This window comes from Eptatretus burgeri, chromosome 3 (genome assembly GCF_056783735.1).
Source record: "Eptatretus burgeri isolate ZD-2024b chromosome 3, Ebu_testis_v1, whole genome shotgun sequence".
NCBI lineage: Eukaryota > Metazoa > Chordata > Myxini > Myxiniformes > Myxinidae > Eptatretus > Eptatretus burgeri.
In genome coordinates this window covers 126,649,296-126,667,465 of record NC_140963.1, presented here as the reverse complement: position 1 = coordinate 126,667,465, position 18,170 = coordinate 126,649,296, and the positions used below count along the sequence as shown (strand labels likewise).

Genomic DNA, 18,170 nt, shown 5'->3' with positions numbered 1-18,170 from the left:
TATGTGGCCCGTCTCGGCGGGCACAGAGTCCACCCAAGCTCACCCCGCCCCACTTGCGCACCGTTACCATGACAACCCGTCCTCTCGTTATTATTCCTTGCGGTGTCAATCGCCGGTCAAAAAAGGGCGGGCCTCGGCGTCCGTGAAAGAAATGTGTGTAAACGTTTCTGGAAAAAAAAAGGTGGGCATCAGTGCTCGTGAAAGAAATATGTGCATAAATGTGTCTGTCGTAAAGAAAAAAGCTTCCCATAAGAGAGGGGATCTATTCTTTACCCTTCTCAATGCACCAACCACATTTAAAATCCCACTAAACATGGGGATGGGTCTCTCCTGGACATTAATTTCAGGAATTAACTGTCTGAGGACCTGGATGTGTGGATGCTTTCATCAGACCGGATTCTGAAATCCATAACAATATATATCCGAACGTGTCCAGGCGGTGTTTGTCTCCGGACGCACCCAGGTGGTGTTTATGTCCGGACGGGAGTTTGTTTGTCTCTGGGAGGTATTTATGTCCAGACGGGAGTTTGTCTTTGGGCGGTAGTTATAGCATGATCGGTAGAAAATGGATTTCAGACATTATTACAGACCACCGCCTTGATCACTCCCGACAAAAAGAAAATAAACCAATGTCACCCGCAGGGTGACCCGTATCTTGCCAAAAGATGACCACGTGTGACTTCTTTAAGGTCACACTGAGGTGAACAGAGCTGCTATCCATGAGGAGCGACTCCTTGAGGAATATCTGCCGACGAGAGATTCCGATGAGAATCGTTCTACAGAGTGACCATGAAAAATATGCGTTTGCCTCATGACGTCACCAAATGACGTCATAATGTCTCAAGCTTGACATATCCAGAAAACACTCATTGAGGTGTTCAATTTGAGGTACTACACGATATGGTTCCTAAAACTTGAAAATTTGACCTTGGGGTCAAATATGTTTGACCTTTGGCGCTAACCATGAAGGTCAAGGCCAATCGTCACCAAAAATTAATCACCTGAGCGCCAGACCATGAACTATATTTCCATGAAGTTTGAAAACGATCCGATCAAAATTACTCAAAAAATAAGGGTTTCATCGACTCCCCTGATTTGTGACAAAGTGACCTTGACCTTTGACCTTGACCTTCAAAATTTTATGCGCTGAAAGGGACCTCTATAGGCCTCTGTTATGCGAAGTTACAAAAATTTCCAATGATAACTGTGCTCTACAGAGTGATTTATACGTGATTACAGACCAAAAAAAAACAAAAAAACAACAAACAAAAAAAACATATGAAGGTCAAGGCCAATCGCCACAAAAAATTAATCAGCTGAGCGCCAGACCATGAACTATATTCCCATGAAGTTTAAAGACGATCCGATCAAAATTACTCAAAAAATAAGGGTTTCGTCGACTCCCCTGATTTGCGCCAAAGTGACCTTGACCTTTGACCTTCAAAATTTTATGCGCTGAAAGGGACCTCTATAGGCCTCTGATATGCGAAGTTACAAAAATTTCCGATGATAACTGTGCTCTGCAGAATTTTTTATACGTGATTACAGACAAAAACAAAAAAAAACAAAAAAAAAAAACATACAAGCTGATGAACATATCTTGCAAAAACTTCGTTTTGGCAAGATAAAAATGCCTTTGCTGTGAAGAAATATACAACGTCCAATTTTTGAGCTCTTTTCACCAGTGCAAGAATAAAAGGCTTCCTGTTTTTTTTTTTTTTTCTATCGTGGTATGTTTTCGCACAGACTTCTGCTGGGTGATTAACAATGGAATAAGCTGCTGATCTGGAAAGGTGAGATGCTGGTCCAACACTTATAACAAGTCTTTAAATCCAGGCATAATGGCCAGGTCCTCCAAAATTGCATAAATTAAACACACATTGTTATTTTGACACTTTTTCATGCATTACAGTATCATAAATACTTAATACTGTATTGCTGTAAAACTCACATCACTGTCATGCAATACCAAGTATTTCTTTTAAAGTGCTCACAAAGGTGGAACCAGAACAGGCGTAAGTAAATTGGAGAGTACACGCCATTATGAAAGAAACTTTAATTATTTTAACTTTCAGATTTTCTTTCGATTGTTCTCTTTTAGACTCAGAGTCCAGCATACACCCAGTAAAAAAATGGAGAATGTGCTGCTCAGTATCAATATTCTGGACAAGTGGAATACTGAAAGACAGAAACTTAAAATCCATATCGCATGCTGGATGCCACAGACAATTACATCATTCCATGGGTTCACAGTGCAAATTGAAGCAAGCCCAATATCAAGTTTATTACTCTTAAAATGAGACCACATGTCTTTCCAATATTTACCTTTTTGAGGTGTTGCAGAAAAATAATCCCAGTTGAAACAGCATCAACCTTTATCCTGGTGGTTTGGCCTCTTCTATCACAAGCTTAATGGCACAAACCACGACCACCCTGGGGGCTCTTTGAAAGACTAACTTTGGTACCGCGTTCCCCAAATTGCTCCTCAGGTGCGTGACAAAAGACTACCCCACAACATAAGACATGAAAACAACAAAGACTACACACAGTTTACGTTCATATTATCTCGACGTGCATCAAACAAAAGTGCCCATTAATATGACGATGATGCACCACACTCTTTAGAGCGTTGATGCTGCCGAAGCAGTTTCGTGGAAAAGGTTATACAAGGTGGTTTGCCAGTGCCTTCCAAAAGTTAATTGTACATGGTCTGCTGTGCTCGTATCCTTTGAAATGCTGAGCATCAAGCAAGGAAGTAGCATGTACCATTTTAAAAGTCTTCAGTACGACTCAGCCAGGGTTTGAACCACCAACCTTTCAGACTCGGAGCTGACAATTTAACCATTCCAGTTCATTAATATATAGAATTCCCAGGAGAAAATATATGTTGCAATAACTTTTAGCTTTTAATTGAGAAACCACACTGTTTTCCATCTCCAGTGTTCTGATCAACCTTGAAAAGTGCCATTTAGACATAATCAGTATCTTAAGATATATATATATATATATATATATATATATATATATATATATATATATATATATATATATATATATATATATATATATATATATATATATATATCTTTGAAAGACAGTAACTTTGAAACCATTTTGGTTTTTTTTGGATTTTTTGGTGAGAGCCTCAAACACTTCCACACACCCACTCAGGATTAAGGAATGTGGTCAGAGATCATTTAATATTACCTTTCACAGAGCGACAAAGGATTAAGCACTCTCGAGCTTTTTTAAAAAAAAAAAACAATCCCAAACACATCCAACTAACTTTTTTCAAAATTTTCAATTTTTTTTTTTTCCACCAAAAACACTCCCTGGCACACACTCATGAACCTCTCAAAGTTTGACGAAGATCTGTTTGTCCGTCTCTGAGAAAAATGGTGACGTACATCAAACTGACACACTCTCTTCGAGGATAGGTTCTGATGAAGATGGAAAGGAAAGAAATGTTTTGCAGCGTTGTTTGTGAAAAGGAAATGTCACAAGATATTTACTATTGATTGTTAGTTGACATATTGTGTTAAGTGCACATTTAACACTTGTATACTTATCATTCGATATTTAACAAATTATTTATTACATACGACTGTAATGTTTGTGGAGGTGAACGGTTAATTATAAAAGTTGAGCAGAGTGAAAAAGACAAGTTATAATATTGTGGTAAGATTCTTAAAACTGTGTTGAAAGATTTAGTGTGCTCAGCAAAAATCCGGCTGATTCCAGATATTGAACCATATCGTGTTAACGAACAATTTTTACTGGAATCTGGTAGAAGTGCCATCAATTTCGCAGTACTTGGATAAAATATTGTAGCATTTTACATCATCATGATCAATCAAATGTGCCGCTCATAGACCCCACCCACGTCCTTGTTTCTCAACACTGCGCAGGGTTAGGTGTTCAATGAATTCTCTAGTTACGCACAGTTTCAGAGGAAGAACTTTCACGAATGTTCTTGGACCAAGTAAATAGATGGTAAAGCAGAATGAGATAGAGAGAGATAGAGAGAGAGATGGAGAGAGATGGAGAGAGATAGAGAGAGATAGAGAGAGATAGAGAGAGAGAGAGAGATAGAGAGAGAGATAGAGAGAGAGATAGAGAGAGAGATAGAGAGAGAGAGATAGAGAGAGAGAGATAGAGAGAGAGAGATAGAGAGAGAGATAGAGAGAGAGATAGAGAAAGAGATAGAGAGAGAGATAGAGAGAGAGATAGAGAGAGAGATAGAGAGAGAGAGATAGAGAGAGAGATAGAGAGATAGAGAGAGATAGAGAGAGAGATAGAGAGAGAGATAGAGATAGAGATAGAGATAGAGATAGAGATAGAGATAGAGAGAGAGATAGAGAAAGAGATAGAGAGAGAGATAGAGAGAGAGATAGAGAAAGAGATAGAGAGAGAGATAGAGAGAGAGATAGAGAGAGAGAGATAGAGAGAGAGATAGAGAGAGAGATAGAGAAAGAGATAGAGAGAGAGATAGAGAGAGAGATAGAGAGAGAGAGATAGAGAGAGAGATAGAGAGAGAGATAGAGAGATAGAGAGAGAGATAGAGAGAGAGATAGAGAGAGAGATAGAGAGAGAGATAGAGATAGAGATAGAGATAGAGATAGAGATAGAGATAGAGATAGAGAGAGAGAGACGTACAGGTAGTGGACAAAAAATGGAAACACCAATGTAAAGTCACTTAATATGGCGTTGGCCACCACATGTGGCCAGTACAACCTGTATGCGCGGTGGCATAGAGTCCACCAGTGTCGGGAATTCTGCAGGAGGGATGCGGCACCATTCTTCCACGAGAAAGTCAATCAACTCACACCTGTTTGATGGAGGTGGAAAACGCTGTCTCAGGTGTCGTTCCAGAATTCACCATAAATTCTCAATTGGGTTTAGATCTGCTGACTGAGAAAACCATGACATGTGGATAACATCAGTGTCATACTCATCAAACCATTTGATGACCACATGTGCCGTGTATATGAGAGCATTGGGGGGGGGGGGGGTCTCCTCTTGCAGCCACACTCCCCATAATTATAGGCAACCATGCCTGTGCAGCATTTTTATACATGGCCCTAAACACGCTGGGATGTTATTTGCCTAATTAACACATGGGCAACACCTGTGTGGAAGCCATTGCTTGTCCCTCATTTACCCAGGTGTTTCCAGTTTTTTTGTCCATCATCTACAGATAGAGATAGATATTGAAAAGCCAATGATCATTTGCTTTGCTGTGTGCAGGGTCAGGCTGGTGTATTCATCTATCGCTTGTGTTTTATCTTTGAAATAAATGCAAGTTTGGACTGTTCCAGACAACTGGTTGGACATCAATCAATCAAATAACTTTGGGTTTTATGACACAAAAATTTTGTGTGGGAGAATTAAAATAAGTTTTACATTAGTCACAAAATATTAGTGAGTTATAAAATTAGTTCAATGGTTTCTGCAAAATCAGGAAATAGTGCACCGACCACGTTATTTTTATTTTTCAATACAAAGCATTTCATTAGTATTGCTATGTTTGTGGGGGTAGATGGAGGAACTCCATTGTCAAAGTAGGACTGGAAAGTGCAGCATGGTCCATGGATGAGGAGGAGACATCGCGATGTAAATTAAATCATGAAAACTGTCAGCTTAAGATTGGTATTGTCACCACACGGGGGGTGGTGCTGTGTTAATTAGGTAGGGTTTAAGGCTAATTTCTCCCAGTATGTGATTGCCCCCTGTGACATTTTCCTACATTTTTGCACTTACAAAGCCGGCTATAAAAAGGAACGACGCTTCAACAACAACCGCCAGGCCACACCCGAGGCTTGGGTTTGGTTGGTGTGATGTGAGAGAGGGGGGCATGATCGGAGAGCAGATAGTTGGTATGAGGAACGCGGTTGAGACAGAGCGTCTCGTTTTTGCTCTCCTCTCGGCACGATGAAAGAGCAGCGTGATTGTCGTTGTTCGTACTGGTGTGAATTCACTCACGTACTGAAGCAAGACGCTAGCCACTGACTGTTGCTGGGTCATAAAGGATGTACGTTTCTGAGAAGAGAAGAAGAGCGTGCCTCGTGGCCTTATCTCGGGGCCTCAGAAATCATTCCGTCATATAGTCAAGGAGAAAAATTTCGCCCATTTGTTGTGAGCGGACCTGGTGTAAGAGGAGGGGGGTTGGCATATTAGTTCATGAGAAGAAACTGTACGTGGTTTTATGGGCCCTCAAAAGAGGACCATCTGCCCGAAAGACCACGTATGTCTCTCGCCCACATAGTGGCTTGGCACCATTGTGGGTGCGGTTTCCTATGCAGGACAACATGGTTCGATCGCCAAGCGACTAAAAGATCATCTCTGGACACACATCTAAGTGCCAGGATTAAGGGAGGATTTTCTTTTATTTTATCTTTCCTCTTGTTTGTATTCGAGTCTGTGTGGAGACGTCTCGAAATCAACTTCATATCAGTTTTCCTCACATTTTTATTGTCACGCGTTGATTTATTCCCATTATAAATATTTTATTTATGTTCATTAAACCCTTATTTATTAAATTTGCTTGTTTCTGTCGATTTGTCGTGGGTTTGAGTATATACCCTGCATATATAGGTTAAAACGCGTCGGTACGTAAAGTTTTTTTTGTACCTTGAAAATGAAAACACAAGATAATGTGTAGGTGTGTGATTAATTTGTTTTAAAAAATTGGTGCCTCTTCATGTGAACTTTTCAAGAGCATTACCTTAGAACACAAGGGAAGTACATCTTGCATACGAGATTTTTTGAATGTCACTTCTTTTCTGTTGTTTGGCATTTTCCACCAGCTATGCAATGTCCCTTCTTTTCTATAGTTTGCCACGTGGCACATACTATACAAAGGGGGTATTTTCTAATGTGCTTGGCATTTTTCCCCAAATATTGAAGTCATAAATGTGAAGGTCTGACAGGATAGCTTTGAGGTACGTGCACTCGCCGTCGAGCTGTCCCACATGGGTTCAAATCTTGACCCAGCTATAAACTGTCACCTTGGTGTTTGCCATCCAGGGCAATTCATCAATGTGTGCACTGTCCATTGGAAGGATGTTAAGCTGGAGGATCCATCTGCCAGCATTGGGAATTGATGGATGTTAATACCCCACGGTGTCTTTTGCGAAGAGTTGGTGAGTTATCGTCGGCACCCGACACAGATTACAAATGCCTGCCCTGACTGAGTGCTGGAAGGCAATGCCAAATCGCCTTGCGTAACTCTTCTTACCAAGAGACTGCTTCAGCAGCATCGACACCCCGTCAAGAGCATGGGACACTGATGATGATGATGATGATGAAAAAAAAAAATACAATTACTGGACTTGCATAATATACGCAGACAGAAATTGGTTTTGAATCACTACATAAAACACGAAAAGTTATTTCATCTGAAAAATCTATTTCATGAAAGAGGTAATTGAGTCAAAGTAAAATTAGCTTTTGTAATTTCTCCTAATGTCCCACAATGGTTAGAAATTGCTTGTGCACCATATTGGTGACAGATTTACTCACTAAACATTTCAACATAAGCAGAAAAATACAGGATAGCATGTGCAGTGGGAAAACATTTCACCTTTTGAGTGGTGGTGGTGGAATCTGACGTGGCTACACCTGTCGTCTGGTAATGCCCCGGCAGGAAACGATGCATTCTTGGAACGCAGTGTGCTTCGGAGGAAATGTCATGCCGGCTGTCCACTGCTGCTTATGGCACTGACTACAACACGAGGACAGCACAGCTGATGTGTTTGGCCATTCCCACCTGAACAGGTAGCACATCAAGCATACGCGCACGGTCAAATCCCACATATTGTGAGGATTTTGTCCATTACCCTCTTCGTATTCCTTCAGACATGCCATGTACATGCAAACTCCCATTAATCGAAGACAATGTCGAGTAGAAAGCCTCTCGATGATTAGTTACCATTTTCATGGACATCTGCACCACCAGTTACTTTGCAACATTTCACTGTGGGCATTGGACTGCACTCGTGGAGGGGGACAAAAACATTTTTGTTTCCAACAGAGCACATAATATGGATTGATTGCCAGGAGCAATCAATAACTCAACAGAACTTGCATCTCTCCTTTAAAACTCAAGGCACAAAAATTAGCTCGGAACCATCATCCAACGGCCTACTTCTTTCAAAAGATGCCTTCGGGTTTTTCATGTTCAGATTCCAAACGTAGGTGGGTCAATTGACTTTGTATCTCCATTACGTCTGCATCTCCGGAGGACCGAATTCTCTGAGATGCAGTGCCCCTTCTGGCACCGCATCAAAAAAAATATGCTTCACTGCGTTTTAAATCAGATTCCACCCCATGGGAGGACAGAATCCATTAGCAGACTACTGAGAGGAGAGCACACCACAAACTCAGCTGTTCTTCTTTCCTCCAGCACACCACAAACTCAGCTGTTCTTCTTTCCTCCAGCCCACCATGCCCAACCTTCCATAATTAGGTCTCCCACCTGATCAGTATGAACCAAGCTCGCTCTGCTTAACTTGCCAAATCTGTAGGGGTATTAGGGTACTGTGCATTCAATAAGTCATTGAAATTTGTGTCCACCACTTTTCGATTTTAAAATGAAGAAAACAAAATTGATTTTCTTGACAACATAGCCAAAAAGCTAAATGTTTTTAAAAACTTTAGAATGCATAAAATGTTCTGGTTTTTCAAGGATAAGGACTCAATCGCACATAGTTTCATCAGATTCAAAAGTGTGTTGCGCCCTTGAATCAAAATCACTTCTTATTCAGTAAAATAAGGTCGAAAGCAAAACTGGAATAGTGAAAAAGCTTCTCATATTATGACAGGGAGTACTTTGTGCATTTCACACCAACATCTGCATCTTCGGAGTCCTCGGGGTTGATTGGTATTTGTCCTTAAACACGCACACACCAGACACCACACATGTACATGCACAGACTCCACTCACACATGCAGAGGTACCGTCTGCGCGAACACACACACACACACACACACACACACACACACACACACACACACACACACACACACACACACGAGGCAAGACTGATTCAGAGACAAGGACCATGTCACTCAGGCACAGACAAAGGGGAAAAGAGTAGCAAAGCTGGATGATGATGGGCAGAAAGACAATGTAGAGAAGCAGAATGAGGGAGAGAAGGAGGGTGAATCTATAATGAAGAGCAGCGTAGTTGGAAGAAGAGTTGGCCAACAAAATATCAGAGATAAAACCGATAAAACTAAGAAAAAGACCAAAACTCCATCACATAGAAAACAAGAAAAAGAGCAACCAGAGATTGCAAACCCTCGCCAGGTCTTGTTTTGTGTGGTGTTTGTGTACTGGTGTGTTCCCCAGATTAAAAAAACAAACAAATAATTCTGCCTGCTGGACCATGTGTCCGATCAAGTAGAAATTTAAAACATATTCTCCAACATGACTCGATCATAACCATGAAGTATCACGTCAATTGATGAGCAGTTCAAGAGAAAGAATTTCTTGAAAGATTTTTGGTCAATGCAACATGGCTGCCAGACCATGTGACTCATCAATTATTCGTGAATACCCTGGTATCCCCAAGGCTTGTGGAACATTTGTGTGAAGTTTCCCCTCGATCCGTCCAGCCGTTCTGGAGAAGATTTTTTATGGGTTTTCGGGTAAATCCAACATGGCTGCCAAACCATGCAACCTTTGATGTCATGTGTGTGAACGTTTTGTTCCTCATGGATAGGCAGTCATAGGTGTAAAGTTTCACCTTTACCTGTTCAACCATTTCAGCGAAGAAGATTTTTGAAGGTTTAAAAAAAAAAAAAATATATATATATATATATATATATATAAACATGGTTGATTAATCACGTAACTGATGACGTCATCCAAAATTTTTCTGTGGACCAATTTATCCCAAGAGGACCCTCAAAAATGTTCATACTGATCGGATGTAATGTTCGACATATGCAGTAATGATGTCATAACAAAGGCACCTATGATGTCATTAAAACAACCCACACATTCCCTATGAGAAGAACTTGCTATGTGCTCAGTTTCATTTTTATATGCCCGATATATATATATATATATATATATATATATATATATATATATATATATATATATATATATATATATATATATATATATATATATATATATATATATATATATATATATATATATATATATACATATATATCAAGGCGTATTATGTGATACCGGTCGTCCATCCGTCCGTCCATCAGTCCGTCCGTCCGTTCCTGTCCGCACTCTAACTCCCAAAGTTTTCAACTTTCACGTTTCATATTTGGTACATAGGTACAGACTGTGGAGATGGTGTGTCGCCACATACGTTCGTCATCTAAAGTGGTTGCCATGGCAACCAGGATGCTGTTTTCCATGTAGTAGCACAATTCTGTATATACCTTCTTGTATATTAGGGCGTATATTGTGCTCACTTGCGCTCTTGTTTTCCTTGGTGCGGTTTCAAAGATACAGAGCTCCAAAGTTTTTTGGTTTTTCCAACATGGCTCCCACACCGCATGACCCATGACATCATAATTGTCATTAAAACATTCTACATAAGCATTCGCTCCTGAGGTGAAAATTTCGTTTCAGTCAGACAAGCGGTTGCGGAGCAAAACATGAAAGTTCTGTGCAGACAGACAAACAAACAGACAGACAAACAGACCCAAATGCAATACCCTCTCCTTCGGCGAGGGCAACAACAAATGGACAAAAATCTAAATGAGGTGGCCCCACAATTCAATTCGAAAAGTGATTTTAAAATCATCCACCTTGTCATCATCAATCAATATCGAGTGTTTTGCAGCAGCACTGCTCATTCAATAAAAAAAGTAATGGGCAAACACCACCAGTAGAGGAAAAAAAAAGAACAGGCCCTGCAAATAGAAGCCAAATGCCACCTTAGAAAGACATTAGAGACACAAAGAGAGCAACTGAGGAAGGAAGTAGGTCTGATGCAACACTTCAGGAAAGGAAACAGAAACCCAAAACTAAGAAAAGAGAATCCAAGGAATAAAAAAACCAAATACAAAATCGAAGACAAAGACCTCGAGTGCTTGGGTGATGCAAACAACAGGAGAAACCAAAAGTACATGTTTGAGTGTTACCCGAAGAGATTGTACCGCAATTTCGGGAATATAAAACAGAATTTGTCAACTCCCTCCTGAAAAAGAAAAGCTAAAGGAAATGCCCCCAGTGATTATTGATGAAGAAAATAATTAGAAAATAACTTCACACTGGAAGGGCACTCGGAGGAGCGCAGACATCCACCACGCAATGCCTGATCCACGAGAACATATCGGGCACAATACATTTTGGAAATATGCTTCACATCGTTTTTGGACCGATCGCTCAATGGTGATGAATCACTTTTAGAATTAAATAACGCTCGTACCTGGATTCAGATCTTCACCAAAAATCGAATCAATTCTTCCTTGTGACAAACCCAATATGTCAACAAATTTCAACCAAATCCGCCCACTACTTTTTGAGATATCATGTTATCTATATTTTTTGGCCCGATCTCTCAGTGGTGCAGAATCACTTAAAAAATTTGAGTGCTTGGATCCGAATCTGGATCTTCACCAAAATCGAATCAGTTCGTCCATATGACACATCCAACCTGCCCACCAAATTTCATCTGAATCCGTTCACAACTTTTTGAGATATGCTGCACACAAAGAGACAAACAGACAGACAAGCCGGGAGGCGGCGATGGGTCGCCGAGCATGGAAACTATAAGATATAGAGCAAAATGGATGTCATACCGCGGATAGGGAATCACCTTAAGATTATGCAAATCAAATCTCATCCAGTTCCATCTAGAGATAACTACTCGGTATTCATTTGAATGAAAAGTACCGAAAATGCGGTTTGAAATCCGAAATCCCCAAAGTTCGAAGGGGTGCTGTGGGTGAACAAAGATCTAAATCGAAAATCCGGCTCGATTGTTTGTGCACAATGTATTCCAGACGATTAGTGTGAATTTTCATGACCATCCGACCATAACCCAAGGAGGAGTCGCATTTGGTGCGAAGGCACCTCCAGCTCTCTCATATTATCGATTTTTGCATGAATTGACCTTTGACCCCTGACCTAAGCGAAATCGGTCAATATATCCTGAGGCAAAGTTGTAGGACTCATTGAGTTCCATGAACCTGCAAAGTTTCATTCGTATCGATGCACTCACCTGATCGGGAGGGGGTCTTCAATTTTCGCCAATTTTCGCGCATACCTTAATTGTAGGAGCGCTGTGGGTAAAGTATTCCATATATCACAAAAACCGGAATATATTTGATAGAACATCACCTGTAGATCATTCCTGCCAAATTTCATAACCCTACGTGGGATAATGGCTTTCGGAATTGATTTCGCGTGAACGGTACCGATTTTGAAGGTTTTTCGGTTGTTGCTAGGGAACGAAAGCGTCCCTAGCGACCTTCACAATTTCCAATGCACTTGGTCATAAGATGTACCGACCACCCGAGTTTGGTCAAAATCCGCCCACGTTTACTTCCAATTATGCTGATGACAAACGAACAAACATCCAAACAAACATCCAAACAAACAGACAGAATTACTGACAATAAGGGTCACCTATTTTGGCAACCCAACAAAGAAGGGTGAAAACATAACCTCCTTCTATCTCGCATAGCAGAGGTAACAATGCCAAACTTTAAAAGCCCAGCCCAAGATGGAATTCCAAACTTCTGGCCAAAACAACTTAATGCTCTTCACAATCACTTGGCCTCAACATTCAATGTACTGATCCAAGAGGAAAAGGCAGTGGATGACTGGCTCGTAGAAAGAAACACAATTCTCATCCCAAAATCTGAAAAATCCTCACAAATACCGGCCAAAAATATGCCCACCAACAACATACAAACTTCTAACAGGAATCATTACAGATATGATGTTCCATCACCTTACACAACAAAGAGGTTTGGAGGCAGAACAAAAGGTATGCAAGAGAGGTTGTTATGGAACAATTAACTACCTATTACTGAACAAGGCCATACTTGAAAACTGCAAAATGCGAAGAAGCAAATTGTCCACCGCCTGGAGAGACTACAAGAAAGCTTTCGACAATGTCCCACAATCACGGATGATAAAATGCATGCAAAGATACAAAATCAATCCCCAAATAATCAACCTGAATGAGAAAGCAATGGAGCTTTGGAATATCATATTGATATTACAGCACTCAGAAGGAAATATTGAAATACCACATGTGAAGATATGGCGTGGGATCTTCCAGGGAGACAGTCGCTCCCCCCTCTTCGTTTTGTCTGGCTCTGGACCAACTGAGTAACCTCATCAGCAAAGGACACGGATACTCCCGAACATCCAAAAGGAGAACATCCAAAGAAACAGGAAAGGTGACAGACCTACCATACAAGGAGTATTTAAAGCTCATCGCACCGAATGATAAAAAAATTGACAGAACAGCTAAAACTAGTAAAACAGTTCTGACAATATTCAAATGGAATTTTGACTAAATAAGCCAGTCAAGCACACATTTGTACAAGGTAAACCAACAAAAACAGATAACATAAAAATTGACCTTGAAACAACAATATAGCAGTGAGAAAACGAAGCATCATACAAATACCTTGGAGAAGAAAAGAACCACCAAATATGTCACAAACAAATGCACAAAACAATCGCCAAAGAATACTTTCGTAGAACAAAGCTGATCCTGAACACGTACCTCTCCCCAAGAAACAAAATCAAAGCCATATATCAACTCGCAGTACCAGTGTTCAAATACAGCTGTGGAATAATAAAGTGGCCCCAATCAGAAATTGATAAGTTAGCCATCAAAACAAGAAAACTCATTACCATCCACAAAATGTTCTACAAAAACCAGTGCATCCCGATAATTTACCTGCCGAGATGAGAGGGAGGGAGCGGTCTTATGGAACTCAACCAGGTGCACAGAGCGACGAGTGTAGGACGAGCTGAGGATGTGAAATGCTCAACAGACTGTCGGATTAAATTTGGAAACAAACATGAAAATAACAAACCTGAAAAAGTATCCCAAACTCACCTTGCTCGGAATTTCCAAAAACAGGTGCGAATAGAAGATACTGTTCAGGAAAATGAAATGGCAACAAATACAGCCCCAACAATTGCAAAAAAAAAAGATAAAAGAAATGTATAAAAAGAAATGTCAACAAATACTGTGCCCATCGAAAGTCTACACCCCCTTTCAAAAGTTTCACCTTCTGTTACCTTATGGCCTGGAATTAAATTGCATTAAATGAGACTTTTCCCACTTTTATTTACACATCGTAACCCAAAACTTCCACGTGAAAATCACATTCTACAAATTTCGGAAAATTAATTAAAAATACAAAACTGGAATATCTTGGTTGGAAAAGTATCAACTCCCCCTGAGTTAATATTTGGTGGAAGCATCTTTGATAGCAATTACAGCTGTGAGTCTGTTGGGATTGGTCTCGACCAACTTTGCCCACCTTGATTGGGCAATATTTTCCAATTCTTCAAAACAAAAATTGTTTAAGCTCAGTCAAGTTGCGTGGGGAACGTTTGTGGACAACAATGTTCAAGTCATGCCACAGATTTGTGATTGGATTTCGGTCGGAGCTCTGACTGGGCCACTCAAGGACATTTATCTTTTGTTCCTTAGCCACTCCAGTGTAGCTTTGACTGTGTGATTTGGGTCGTTGTCATGCTGAAAGTTGAACTTTTGTCCCAATTTCAGCTTTCTTGCAGAGGGCAGCAGGTTTTCCTTGAGGATTTTTTCTGTATTTTGCTCCATCCATTTTCCCTTTTATCCTGACAAGTGCCCCAGTCCCTGCTGATGAGAAACATCCCCATAACATGATGCTGCCACCACCATGCTTCACCGTGGGGATGGTGTTCTTTGGGTGATGTGTTGGGTTGGATTTGCGCCAAACGTAACGTTTATACATTTACACAAAAAAGTTCCATCTTGGTTTCGTCAGACCACAAAACGTGGTTTTTTGCATACCTCAAATTGGACTCAAGGTTGGCGTTTTTTGAGTAATGGCTTCCTTCTTGCAACTCTCTCATGCAGGCCTGACTTGTGGAGTGCTTGGGATATCGTTGTCACTTGCACACAGTATCAGTCTTTGCCATAAAGGCCTGTAGCTCTTTCAAAGTTGTCAGTCTCTGTACAAAGGTGTAGGACACCTCTTGGAGTCCTTTCTGATCAGTCTCCTTCTTGCTTGGTCATCCAGTTTGGAGGGACGGCCTGATCTAGGCAGGGTGTTGGTGGTGCCACACACCTTCCACTTCTTAATGATTGTCTTGACTGTGCTCCAACAGATATTCAAAGCCTTTGAAATATTTTTAGACCCATCTCCTGATCTGTGCCTGTCCACAACTTTTCCTGGAGGTCTTTTGAAAGCTCCTTGGTGCTCATGGTTGAGTCTTTGATGTGAAATGTACTACCCAGCGTAGGAAACCTACAGGAACAGCTGATTTTATTCTGAAATCATCAGAATCGCTGCAATTAAACACAGGTGGAGGTCAATTAACTTGGTGTGTGATTTTGAAAGTGATTGGTTTACACTTTAGCTAAATTACAATTGCTATGATAAGGGGGGTGGACACTTATCCAACCAAGATATTCCAGTTTTGTATTTTTAATTAATTTCTGAAATTTGTAGAATTTGTTTTTCACTCGGAAGTTTTGGGTTACCATGTGTAAATAAAGGTGGAAAAAGTCTAATTTAATGCAATTTAATTTCAGGCTGTAAGGCAACAAAAGGTGAAAAATTTGAAAGGGGATGTAAACTTTAAAAAGGCACCTGGACACACCAACAACTGGAAGAAAGACAAAAGAGCAGGAAAACACAAAAAAAGAATTGGACCGAGTTGGGATCAACAAAAAAGGCTCAATGGAATGGCTAAGATCAAGGACATTACACCAATGGATTAAAAAGATGATGGGACCAAGGCAGATGGACAAGTGTAGGTTCTACAAGACAGACACTGAAAGTACTAGTCACTTAAATTCACGATTGCAAAAAAACTATTGTCAGAACAACTTTATACACAATGGCACAACAAAGTATGCAAAGTGATTCATTGGCATATCTGCAAAAATTTCAACATCCAAGTTCCAGAAAACTCATGGAAACACGAATCAAGGGCAATCATTGAAAATAAGGACGTCATGCTCATGTATGACCTGGTGATCCCATCGAGCATGGACATAGAAAACAAAATGTTGTGACCAGATATTGTTCTCAGGAACAAAAAGGAAAAGACAGCTTGCTGATTGAGATATCAGTACCCAGCGATTTTTGCTTAAATAATGCAGAAATCAAGAAAATGACCAAATACCAAATACCAGGAACTCAAAAATGAGATCAAGAGATCTTGGAAGCTGAAGAGCATCGAAATTGTACCAGCGATAATTGGAGCAACAGTAATAACAAAGAAGAACCTCACTGAGATTCTGAAAACCATCTCCAGGAATGTTAGCACAATCAAACTATCCTGATCATGATGTTCGGTGATGATCCTGACAAGAGCCCTCGGAAACAAAACTCTGAGAACAACAAAGTTGAACAGCTTGGTCCATGAACTGTGATCCCTTACCGAAGCGAAGGTGGATACTTTGAGTCCTGGGAGGACTTTATTCCATCGCCTTAAACCCACGAATGGAGATAACAACCAATGACGCACAAAGGAATATATATATATATATATATATATATATATATATATATATATATATATATATATATATATATATTGATATCTAATCATACACATGTTATACATGATTATATATATTATAAGCCTGTTGTTGGCTTTATCGTTAGGGTGGTGAACTTGGGATCCCAGGATCCTGAGTTCAAATCCCACTCGTCTGTTGAATTAATACCAGGTGGGGTTGACTCCACCTGTCATCCTTCCGAGGTCTGCAAAATGAGTGCCAGCTTGCCGGTATCTGATGTCGGAGTGGCGACCCGTCCAGGATTGTGTCCAATAGCCAAGGTGACTGCTAAAGCAGCACTAACGCTCTGCACAGAGTGTGGTCCTGATGGATGGATACATATTATACATATTTATATCCTGCCATGATTGAACATGCACCAGAATTGTGATTATATATTTGTGATTTTACACACACACACACACACACACACACACACACACACACACACACACACACACACACACACACACACCTGAGGCTCTTGGAAGAGCTTGCCTCTTGATCACATTCTGGATATATATATATATATATATATATATATATATATATATATATATATATATATATATATATATATATATATATATATATATATATATATATATATATATACATATATATATATATATATATATATATATATATATATATATATATATATATATGAATCATGATACTAGCCTGGTGTTGGCGCAGTGGTTAGGGCAGCGGCTTGGGATCCAAAAGGTCCTGAGTTCAATCCCCGTTGGGCCACTGAATTAATACACCAGGGGGTTGACTCAGCCTGTCATCCTTCCGAGGTCGGTGAAATGAGTACCAGTATACTGGGCCGGTGTATACCCCGGTTAAAATAGGTGTACCATATCCCTGTGTCGTAAGAGGCGGCCAGGGTTGCGTCAGGAAGGGCATCCGGCGTAAAACATGTGCCAAATCACGATGCGGATCATACGGATGATCCGCTGTGGCGACCCCTAACGGGAGCAGCCGAAAGAAGAAGATATGAATCATGATAATTTTATATTAATTGCAAAGGATAGGAGGCGGCAATGGATAAACGTGGAATATCATATCCGGAATGCAATCCGATCTGAACCTGGGTTCCTGCATTGTGAGCTGGGGTGGGGGACAGGGAAAAAATATGGAGTGGGGAGGGGGGGGTGGAGAAAAAAAAGGACAACCCACTAACAGAGATTTACCCCAGGTTACCCCACCCCAGTAACACATCTTGACATGCCCATGCATGGTGAAAACAGGACAACCCACTAACAGAGATTTACCCCAGGTTACCCCACCCCAGTAACACATCTTGACATGCCCATGCATGGTGAAAACAGGACAACCCACTAACAGAGATTTACCCCAGGTTACCCCACCCCAGTAACACATCTTGACATGCCCATGTATGGTGAAAACAGGACAACCCACTAACAGAGATTT

At 40.5% G+C, this 18,170-nt stretch overlaps 1 protein-coding gene across 4 annotated transcripts in view; it reads right to left on the bottom strand.

Annotated features, from left to right (window-relative positions):
- The window catches only part of LOC147030935 (semaphorin-6B-like), a 768,963-nt gene extending 754,754 nt beyond the window's left edge, over positions 1-14,209 (bottom strand). For 2 of the 4 annotated variants that reach the window (XM_085875517.1, XM_085875513.1), the window contains exons 1-3: positions 13,902-14,209; positions 13,725-13,786; positions 13,240-13,401 (exon numbers count right to left, since the gene is read on the bottom strand). The gene's annotated coding sequence lies outside the window, so the exon portion shown is untranslated. Of the gene's footprint in view, positions 1-13,239 lie in introns of all 4 variants that reach the window. The other 2 variants (XM_085875515.1, XM_085875514.1) reach the window with 2 other exon arrangements.
- Between the last annotated feature and the right edge of the window lie 3,961 nt (positions 14,210-18,170).